The sequence below is a fragment of the Eurosta solidaginis genome, chromosome 4, assembly GCF_040869045.1.
Source record: "Eurosta solidaginis isolate ZX-2024a chromosome 4, ASM4086904v1, whole genome shotgun sequence".
Classification (NCBI taxonomy): Eukaryota; Metazoa; Arthropoda; class Insecta; order Diptera; family Tephritidae; genus Eurosta; species Eurosta solidaginis.
Window position 1 is genome coordinate 151,783,971 of NC_090322.1, and position 12,195 is coordinate 151,796,165.

Sequence of the window (12,195 nt, forward strand, 5' to 3'; positions counted from 1 at the left end):
CGAGGGACCGCTAGCCCATCACGAATTATAAAGCAAGCAATGAAATTAAGTGAATTATAGATACACATTTTATACATTTTATATTATATTTTAGGGAATTTACCAATAAAGTGAATTTATATGAAAACGATTTGCAAGGTGCCCCGAAATAAAAATTCATTGTAAACGAACCTTGGACACGGCGAGTATACCCCAGCAGTTACTGAAGAAGCACCGGGGCGAGGAAAAGCTTCGTTACACTGGGATAGCTTAGGACACCTGGTACAGAACAAAAGAAAATACAGCAGATACCATTATGTATGTGAGACAGATACATAATTCTCAAAGGAATTTTATGTATGCGAGAACAGTTTATCCGATTTAATCATGTTGTTACTACTGACTGTCATATGACAATCAAATGATTATCAAGGTTGTTTTGTTATTTTTCAAATTCCGCCATTTTCAACCGACGAAAACCATATAAAAAATAAGTTTAAAAAATGAAAAAGAGAGCATTTCAAAGCTCCATGCTAAAAGAAAAAAATTGAAAATAATATTAAAAAATCCAAAAGCTGTCGGAATGTATGGGGCGCACTCAAAAAATTGATATACGAAAAATAATAGTGGTTAGTGGTGATTCATTTTTAAATGTGTTTCCGCATGAAGAAAGCGCTCTTCTGTTGTTTTATTTTCTGAATTTAAATTGAACATTCTGAACTCGAATTCTTATAAAACTATTTATTTTAAACAAATAAGAAACACGTATGCTTTTATCACGTACAAAATTAAAAACGTAATGAAATAAAGTAAATAAAAAGCAAAAAGCATTGTTTCATTTTTGGCGGAATATAACAATGGTCATTTATGATAGTATAACAGTCAAACCTGATATCTACAGTAAACTAACATTTATGACACTTTTTGTCAGCACTGATCCAGGAAAATGAATGAGAGTGAGCAGTATGGCTATATACTTAATCAGAAGGCCATGTTGGTGTGTAAGAAGGAGACAAAAACTCACACGTACACAGTTTTTAGTTAGTTATTTATTTATTACGGCTTAAAGCCTAATTCAAGATACAAATAGTACTATTCTATCTTATAGGTAGAGTTTTACAAAATTCATATAATTTTGCCTTAAAAACTAAGATTTCATTGCAGTTTTTAATTTCCAATGGGTGTAACCCTTTAGGCCTTTGTAAAAAATGTTTTGGTTATCTATTTCTGTTCGGAAAAATGGCAATTTAAAATTATGTCTATTTCTAGTATTTATATTGTGTGTTTGCTCCACTAGAAATACGTTACTACTTAAATATTCAGGTACATTTCCATGTTTTATATTAAATCTCAACTTCATGGTATGAGAATAAATTTTTTGCTTGACACTCAACCAGTTCAACTTTCTTAACATATCAGCCGTTCTAGCATCTCTACGTTTTTTAAGAATAAACCTCATACATCTATTTTGAAGCTTTTGTAGCTTATCAATTTCTTTGTCCGCTATTATGAATAATATCGATGGGCAATACACAAAATGTGGTTCAATAATAGATTTATAAATAATTATTTTATATTTTTCTTGTATATACTTGGTAGATCTCTGCACAACACCAATCTTTTTCGCGACTTTCGCAACTGTGTAGTTTATATGTTCTTCAAATTTAAGTTTGTTATCAATTATAATCCCTAAATATTTTATGCTATTAACTTTTTGTATGGTTTCATTATTTATTTTTAGCCCACTTAAGTCCTCATCATTAATATTTTTTCTTGTTATGACCATATATTTGGTTTTGTTTATATTAAGCTTTAGCCTATTCGCACATAGCCATGTGTATAAATTGTTGAGATCATTTTGCATTTTTAATACCGCAGTAGTAATATTATTGTCACTGATCATAAGTAATGAATCATCCGCAAATAGTTTGATATCACAGTCTTGTATCACATTAACTATATCATTTATATATATTAGGAACAATATTGGTGCCAGGACCGAGCCTTGTGGTAAGCCTATGGGTACTTCCAATACATCAGATATCGCTGTTTTTATAACTGTTCGCTGTTTCCTATGTTTTAGATAACTGCGGAACCAAGCAAGCTCTATGTCTTTAATACCAATTTGTTGAAGTTTCTTGATAAGAATTTCCCTATCTACCGTTTCGAAGGCTCTTCTAAGGTCAAGAAAGACAGCAACCACCACCTTCTTATCATTTAGATCATCTTTCCGCTCCGATATCACACGAATGTTTGTTCCTAAAACCCGACTGTTGATTGACAAGTATTTTGTTTGAGTATAGATATTTTACCAATTGATTCTTAACATAAACTTCAAGGATTTTAGCGTCACTTGGTAAGGTGTTTATGGGTCTAAGCTCTTCTGGCTGTATTGCCTTTTTAATTTTTTCAACTGGAATCACCGTTGACATTTTCCACTTTTCTGGTACAATACCATCTTCCAAACTGCTATTAATTATTTGGGCATAGAAAAACCCTGTATACACTATAGAGTCCTTCATTACGCCATCGGACAGAATGTTCCTGCCACCTATTTTGTATTTAAACTCTTGCAGGATTTTTATAACTTCATCAGTCGTTATTTTAGGAAACTTAAATTCAGAATTGGCTTGACTACCGCTGAGTGCTATATCGAAATATTCTATATTGTTATTTATTTCTATCACACTATTTATAAAAAAATTTGTTAAGGCCATTTGCCAAGGCAAGTTCATCTTCTACCAATATACCATCGATTACCGCTTTATTGATACCATCGTTATCCCGCGCCAAGCAGACCGTCGATTTAAGGTACCTCCACATCTCTTTGGCGTTGTTTTCGTTCATTATAACTTTATTTTCCATGTATTTAATTTTCTTTATTTGAACTAGGTTTTTATACATTTTTTTAATATTTTTGTATTCTTCCCACAGTCCTGTCTGTATAGCACATGTATACAAATAAAATTTATGTTTATTTATTTGTGCAATTTCTCTATCGTACCACTTATTCATTAGTTTTATATGTACTTCTTTTTCATAGGTTAAATTTTCCATCGCTTGCGTTAAAATGTGGTTCACTAGTTCAATTTTATCATCTATTAATAAATTTTCATTGAAAGTAAAATTAAAGGACCTAAGTAGGTTTAATAAACTGTCATTGCTATATTTATCCCAAGCAATTATTTTCTTAATCACTCTCATCTTATATGATTTAGATATTTGAACATTGAACATTATTGTTTCATGATCAGAAATTCTGTATGCTTGCAAAGATTTACACTTTATTTCTTCAGAATTTGAATATATGAAATGAATTTTAGATTCAGTTGTATCCGTTATTCGTGTATTAAAATCCACTTTTTGAACCATACCCAACACGGAAAATATTTCATTCAGTTTTGTACTGTATGTTGATATGTGATTCATGTTGATATTAAAATCACCAACTAGTATATTGTGGTTACTCTTTTCATATTTATCAATTAATATTTCATTCAAATAGTTGTTGTTGTTGTAGCGATAAGGTTGCTCCCCGAAGGCTTTGGGGAGTGTTATCGATGTGATGGTCCTTTGCCGGATACAGATCCGGTACGCTCCGGTACCACAGCACCATTAAGGTGCTGGCCCGACCATCTCGGGAACGATTTATGTGGCCACATTAAACCTTCAGGCCATCCCCTCCCTCCCCAACCCCAAGTTCCATAAGGAGCTTAGGGTCGCCAGAGCCTCGTCTGTTAGTGAAACAGGATTCGCCGCGGATAGGTGAGGTTGACAATTGGGTTTGGAGAAGCTATATGTTGCGCTGGCAACCTGCAGGGTTGCGCTACACAGCCCCTTGAATCTGGTATTTTAGTCGCCTCTTACGACAGGCATACCTACCGCGGGTATATTCTGACCCCCCCTAACCCGCTGGGGGATCATTTAAATAGTCTAGGAAGGCTGCATCACTAGTGCTGGGCGAGTGGTAGAGCACCCCTATTTGCCACTTTTTTCCAAGTTTTTTTCAATTTTATTATAATGCACCACAAATTCATGTTTGCACTACCATTATATATTATATTAAAATTTATTTCTCTGTGTACATATATTAGTACTCCGCCAGTATGCCTGCTGTGGGAATCACATCTTATCATGTTAAAAGATGGTATTACTAATTCATTATCTTCAATATCTTTTGTTGTACACGTTTCAGAGCATAATATGATTGCCGGCTTGAGAACTTCTGCCGTCACTTCCAATTCACTTTTATTGGAAACTATACTATTAATGTTTAGGTAAATACATTTTAATATATTGTTATCAGCTTTTGCAGATATGCTTTTTCGATTAACTATTGCGGGAATATAATCCTCATGTTTATCTGTAACTTCTGAGTAGTGCGTTAGTTGCTATTAGCCAAGCCTATGCTTTTTTGCACTTAAGTGCTTTAAATATACCGGACATTGTCGGCTATTGCACAAGTGATTTACATCTAGCCCTAAGTTTAATTTTTCATTGGACCTTTTGCAATTTATACACTGTTTATAGGCGTTTCATTACACTCCGTGGTTTTATGTTTACCCAAAAATTTGCTGCACACCTCATCACTTTTACACTCGGTCGCTTTATGGTTGTATCCTTTACATTTGAAACATGTTGTCACATTAACACCATCGTAAAACCTGCATCTTTCCCATCCTACGTTTAGTTTATCTAACTTCAAACCGTTGGTAAACATATCTTCATCCACCTCTACAATTGCATTATAGTAGTTTTTGTTATTTGTTTTGACATTGTATTGTTTAATAATTTTTATTTCGCCCTGCTATAGGCATTTGTTTTGGTTCTTTAAACACTCTATTAATTCATTATTATTTTTTCAAAGTGCAAACCAGTTATAAATATTCTTGGTTTATAGTCCCGTGGGATCTTTATTTCATATTTGTGTGTCCATAATTTCTTTGATTTTCTCTCTTTCACTTTCATTTATACTATCAATCACCATAACACCATTTTGGCCTGCTTTGATATCAGTGATTTTTAGCTCTTTAGGGTTAATTTTATTGTTTAAATCTTTTTTTGTTTTTTCACTAGTTTGTTTTGTTTTCGGCTTCACAATGATAGGAGTACGTTTCTTAAATTCCGGCACGTCCCTGTTTGTATGCATATTATCACTCATTTTCAGTGTATTTGCATATGATTTTTGCTGTTGCGTCACACTGCCTTTATCTTTCACTATTGTTTTTATTTCGCTACATAAGTTTTCATTTTCATTTCCCACTACTTCCACTTGTTTTATCATTTGCTCTGCTACCTCCCGCACTTTCTTTATTTCTGCTGCATTTTTTAAGTACATTTCTTGGTGCATTTTTAGGGTCGCTAACATTTCATTATACTTATCATCCATCGCTTTCATTAAATCTTTTAGCTCTCTCTTGCTGGTTTGTGTTGCCCGTTCAAATTCGTTTTAAATTCTTTTAAGTATATACTATTTTTGTTAACACTCTCTTGCATTTCTCTTACAACTAAGTCAACATTATGTATATACGTAATGCACTCATCACAAATAAACTTCACCATAGGATGCGATCCTATAACATTGGCTTTGTAGCTATCCAACCCAGAACATTTTGGTGCAGATTGGTATACCTTTCCACATACACCCACACACCTGACACCTGTCTCTCCACGTATTGCAACTTTGCATTTATCACATTTGGGGGTTTCGGACATTTCGTCTTTGAAACCGCGCGCTTTTCACTATTTTATATTTGTATATATGTATTTCGTTAGACGAACATGCATACATACATATGTATGTGTTTTATTAGTTTATTTGAGTCACTTTCTCACAATATTTTAGAGTAGACACAGTATATTGATATTTATAATCATTAGATTTTAAATATAACCTCCTCGCTAGCTTCCTGAGTCTGCAACTGAGTCTCTATCTCACATTAATGACGATATTTAGACGATTTTTATATTGGTTTTGACCATGTTTTAAAACAAACTCCAAGAGCAAAATTAAACATGTCCGACCCGCTCGAATGTCAGAATAACAAATGTGTTTACATCACATTGGCGCAAGTCCCCTTAAGTTTGTGATAGAAAGTTTATATGAGGCGCTGATCGTTAGGTTGACATTGCTGACAATCAGATGATAGTCATACGAGTCAGTATTCTTGTAGGGAAGTCCATGAACGCTTCTTTGGACAGTCTGAAATTTTGAATAAATCTATAAACAAAACTTATAATTTCAACAATTTAACAACTTATTTAGAAAGCTACACTTACGTGGTGGAATTCATTTCCAAAGGATTTGAAGCATCTCACCCGTCTTCTACTTCTGGCTAGCTCCAGTAAGCTTTGTTACGGTCTGCTGTTATGGTCTACGGTTACGGTCCACTTGGGAGTGTGTTCGTGCTAACACACCTAGTGACTGGTGATGGGGCGAAAGTTGCGATACAAAAGTATCGAAACGAAGAAATAAAAATTCGGCGATCACTAGCGAAAAATTTGCCATGAGTTTCCGGCCGTAGAAACACCAAAAAAGAGGAAGAAAATTAAAAAAAGTAAAGAAAAGATAGCCACGAGTTTTCCGGCCGGGAAAAAACGCAAGAATTAGCTTTTTACTTGCGCAGTTAATCGGAAATTTTTATAAAACCAAAAAGGTTTATCGCGAAACTAGTCCTATAAGGCGTTATACCAACGAGAAGATTTGTGATTTGCTTCAGCCTAAATTTTGGCGGCCCTGCGACCATACCAAAAGGATCGTATAACATCTAGGACACAACTTCAACACCAAAGGCGTCAAACTCAGAGACTGCTTCATTAGCACTATTGCTTACCTCAACTGCACGTCCCCAACTATATTCAACCCATCGCAAAACACCCTCGCGTGCTGTGCACATTTTCAAGAGAGTATTGTGAAGAACCAAAGGACTGCAACGAGGAACCGCAGGCCGATTCCTTAACCCAACTACCAAAGAATAAACCGGGAAATGCCCAGAAACTAGGAAGAGTCGATAGCGCAAAGTACCAACACAGCCCATTCCGACAAACCTCGTTTCTACTCGTCCATTTTGGGTGGTAATAAACCTTACAACGGTTGTGTGGTGGTGACACAAGCTCCACGTATAGAATATCCAGTTGAAGTAGGTCGGCGTTTCACAGTCACACCTAGTGAGGAAAGTTCTAGTCATTCCGTTTCGGATTCGGACGGCACTAAACTAAATGGTGATGAGAAACCTTGTTATCCGAAGATAAACCCCTTTCTCTACGTTTACGAAGTACACTACCACCTTCGGAAAAGCGTCCGACACCACCTCCGCCTAAAGGGCCAGCAGTACGCTGCAGCGTAATACAACCAACGCCAAAATCACCAAGTCATCCAGATCGTAAAGGTAGGCCGAAGTTTGAACGCCACCAGGTTCACTCGATTACCTCGGACCAGAGCGCAACAACCGCCAACAGTACCAACACAGCGCGCCATAACCGACAAAAGCGACACCTGCACCAGCAACAACAACATCACCAGTAACCACGCCGGCAGAGACCCATGGTACGTACTCTAGCGGCTATGTAAGTACCAACAAAGTATAAACTTAGATGTAAATAGTTAAAAGAAACTTCTAAGCAGTACCTAGAGAGTTTTATACAGCCCGGTTAAACCATTTAACAAGGGTCGATTTTTTTTCGTCAAATTTTATTATTGAATACTTGAAATTGTTAGCTTTACAACAAAGGTATTATATCATTTTAATAATATATTTTATGTATATTGGAACGATTTTCCGTCATCCCTTGTCAAATTTGGTTTTGAGACAAACCGGTTTCGGCGTTGTGCCATCATCAGTGTCGATTTTCGTTTTATCGCTTTAAATTGGTTGAAGTTAGCTCTATAAATTTTATTCATAATAAGCCGTCTTTATCACGTGAAACGTTTTAGCGATCCATTTTTGGAGCTCAACCATAAATTGTTAGAAAAACAATTTTGCGACCGCAGACATTGGTCGATTATGCACGAATTGGCTAAAAGATTTAAACTTTCTTTTCTTATATCATACAAATAAAACAAATATATATATATATACATATGAATCACTGTTACTAGCAATATCGTTCGAACAACCAGAAGAAAATAATATACGTGCATATAATACATAGCGCTATCACAATTTCATCTCTATTGCTTTTATAACAAATTTTCTTAGTACATATTACATATTATTATCATTATACTATGCCATTATACCAAATTGATATTTTTTTACACTCAAAAATAAGTTCTACTACAACAACATAATAATTTTGTAAGAGAGCCCCAATTATCGGAATTTGTATCCAAACTTTATAGCCCTAAAATATGTTTTGTGAATGAAAAAAAAAAGGGTATTCAACCAAATTCTTACTTTGTATGTAGTATATTTACTATACATAAGTACATTTATTTACATATTTTTTCTCACACAAAGCGTTTATAACGATTATCAAAAAAAAAAAAGAGACATAAATATATGTATAATTTGAAATATTACGAGCAAAAGTAAGAGAAAAGAAAAGAACCCCCAACAGAACAAACTTAGCCAGACTTAAGTATTCATATTAGATTTCGTTTTCGATTTCGGCCCAATAAAGTGTGAACTGTTGGATAATTTTTTTTCTCTCTCACTTTATTTACTACACACACTTACATACATTTTCATAGTGTAAATAGCTATTCGTAGTTCAACATTTTTTTTCCGTTCTTAATTTGTCTTGGGACGATGCTATAAGCAGCCTTGTTTTGGCTTTGGAGCCTATGCTGTAGCCCTGGTTAAGAAACCTGCACTATCGTATTTTTTTTGTAGCATACATACGTTAATAGAAATGAGTATTGAATAAAATGTGTAAATAAAATGGGAATGCTGGTGTTCATTTAGAAGGGGCCACCGAAATTCAGGTGCATCGGTGGCCATGGTTTTTGAGGGTGGGATAAGCACCGGGCGTCGGAACAACACCCGCGGCGCCCCAAGTTATATTCGGCCCTTTTGTTTTTTTTTTTTTTTTAATTTTTCAGCTTCCTTTTTCCACTTTTGATTTTCAGCGATTAGTAACCGGTCATGTCCGGTTCGGTATTTTTTTTTGCGGTTATCTTTTTGAATTTAAATTTTTGGAATGTTAACGGTCTGTCCGTGGCATCCGGTTCGACCGGATGTCGTTATAATTTGAATTTATAAGCGTTTTTAGTCAGTCTTGTGCTTCTGTCGGTTTTTCTTGAATTTGACAGCACTTGACAGTTGATTTTGAATAGGCATGATAGGAATTTTTTTCTGTTTATGGCGCAGGAACAGTAAGGTTAGCAAGGACCCGCCACAGCCGACAATGACTAGCCACTGTGCACCACCACATCATGCCGACCGCCTTCCTTACTGCTTCCATCGTAAATGCGTATCCATAACAGCTTTCCTGTTCATCTGACGAATCATCAAACCACAATTCCGTTGTAGTCATACTTTTACTTTTAATATTTGTATTTAATAACTAGTTCTGCTTTTGTTTATTTATTTTATTTTAATTGACAGAGTATTGGAAATGTGCTATTGTGACCTTTTGAATTTATCGAAATTCACAATAACGCTTGCCTTCATCGAACACGCGTCATAATACCGAATGAAAATTCGTTCGATCAGCTCTTTCGACCACAGTCGAAGATCGCATTTGTCTCATAATAGTGTTATGGATTCGCATTTACGTTGGAAGCAGTAAGGAAGGCGGTCGGCATGATGTGGTGGTGCACAGGGGCTAGTCATTGTCGGCTGGGGCGGGTCCTTGCCAACCTTACTGTTCCTGCGCCATGAACAGAAAGAAGTTCCTATCATGCCTATCAAAACTAACAGCTGTCAAATTTAAAATAAAACTGACAGAAGCGCAGAGACCGACTCAAAACGCTTATCAATACCAATTAAAACGACATCCGGTCGAACCGGATGCCACGGACAGACCGTTAACATGCAAATATTTAAATTCAAATTCAAAAGAAATAACGCAAAAAAATACCGAACCGGAAGCGACCGGTTACCAACTCTGAAAATCAAATAATAAAAAAAAGGTGAAAAATTAAAATAAAAACAAAAGGGCCGAATATATAGAGGGGCGCCGCGGGTGTTGCTGCGACGCCCGGTGCATGACCCACCCTCAAAATCCATGGCCACCGACGCACCTAAATTTCGGTGGCCCCTTACCTGTATGTCCTACGTGCCTTCTAAATAAAATTTAATGCCAGCATTCCCATTTCAATTACAAATTTATTGATGATTCATTATATAAAAAAAAAACTGAATTAATAATTATTGTAATATATATATATAGATAGGGACCTACGTTGGCTCTTTAATTTTCAACTGAATCTTGTTTTGGTTTTCTCTCAATTACAAAACATTGAGCTCTATTCCATGTAACATTTGTAAGTTCTACTGGGTAATTAACGTTAACTGCCCATTGGTTATGGTACTTAGATATAACGCACCATTCAAATTTCATTTTATGGATTTTTGCTTCAATAATCGGAAATTTTAACATTGATCAAATTGATTGATTACTCATGACCCGATAGTGCAAACTTCAATACGTATTAGCCGTCACTACAGGGGTTCACAACTTCCGATGAAATGTTTCTTACCGACTAAGTATATTCAAAACGTATACGCCCATGCATGGATGTACCTATGTAGCAAGTAAGGAACACCCCCTTTTTTTTTTTTTTTTTTAAATTAAATGAAGTTCGCATTAATTACGGTAACGCATCTAATTACGTACATGTTTGCATGTAGACCTAAATATTTATCTTATTTTGCATAAGCATTTATGTACTTATCTACAAAGTGTGTTAACTTTTATATATCCAAATATTCTAAACCAGCTTATAAATTACAAATTATTATACATATCAAAATACCACAAACGAATTCAACACCTTTTTTCCCCCTTTTTTTATATAATGTAGCGGAAAAGTAATAATCCTATCCGGAGGTATGCAAACATTATAAACCTCTCTTTTTTTTTGGATCTACTTGAAGACGGGGCTTAGGTCAATAAACCTCAGTCAATCACAGACCTTGCGGAAAATGTTCGACAGAAAAGCGGACAGTTATCACCGATCCCCGAAAAGCTTGAGCAAATTCTATGTGCAGCGACTTATCGGATATCACCATTTCCACTTAAAAGGGCAAATGACAATTAACTACTCGCCTTTTTAAGCCTTACTTATTTCGGTATATAACACCAATCTTTATATAGCGTAGATCTATTTGTGATACTTTGTATTGTATTTTTAGTGTATTGGTATTTATTTATGGATCTTCTATTGCTTTAATTTTTGGAAGATCCTAACGCTACTAACTCACTCTACATAAATATGTATGTATATTAAATATGTAGGTACATTAAATTCAAAACACGGCTGAGCTTGTTTAAATACTAGATGTTTTAAATCAATATAATATTTTTATAGAATTTTAAGCAAAACAAAATTTTTAATTATGATTTGCAAACAGATAAATTTAATTTAGTTCTTTTATCAAATTCGTTAAACATTTTGATAACGAATACTAAATTATAAAATAAAAGTTCTAAACTAAAGTTACCAAGCGTGCCAAAAACAACTTCTTTATTACTAATAAAGTGCTAGCAAACTAGTGCTTTTATTAGCATTATATATAAAAAAATCTAAGCAAATGCAATAAATTGCTTATATACTCTAACACAATTTTTTGTTGGTTGCATAACTCTAGCTTCTATTTGGTTAGTTCAAATCGAAAAAAAAATATATTTGATTATGCCAGATTTCTACTGGTTAAACCACTAACTACTTAGGCACGACTCACCCGGTAGGCCGGTACCTACTTATTTGCAAAGACCGTCCGGCGACATCCGCTGGTGTACCTCTGTTGCCGCTACTATGGTTCTCGCTGGTACTTGAGTTGCCGGCTATGATGGCTGGTGGTGGTGATAAGCCTGGGGCTTCGTGGGCGCTATAGCTGGTGGTAGAGCGTGATGGCCGGTGTTTGTTACGCCTGCTTTAGTGGGCGAAATCGAAAGGTGGTCGCCCGCTTTTGGGTGGCAGGTTGTCGGGCGTTGGTGGTGTGGCAGCGGCCTATATGCGGTGGCGGTGGAGCTGTTATAAGCGTTATTGTAAGAATTGCTGCCGTAGGTAATAATTTCGACGGCCTTTAATAGAACACACCGCAGTAT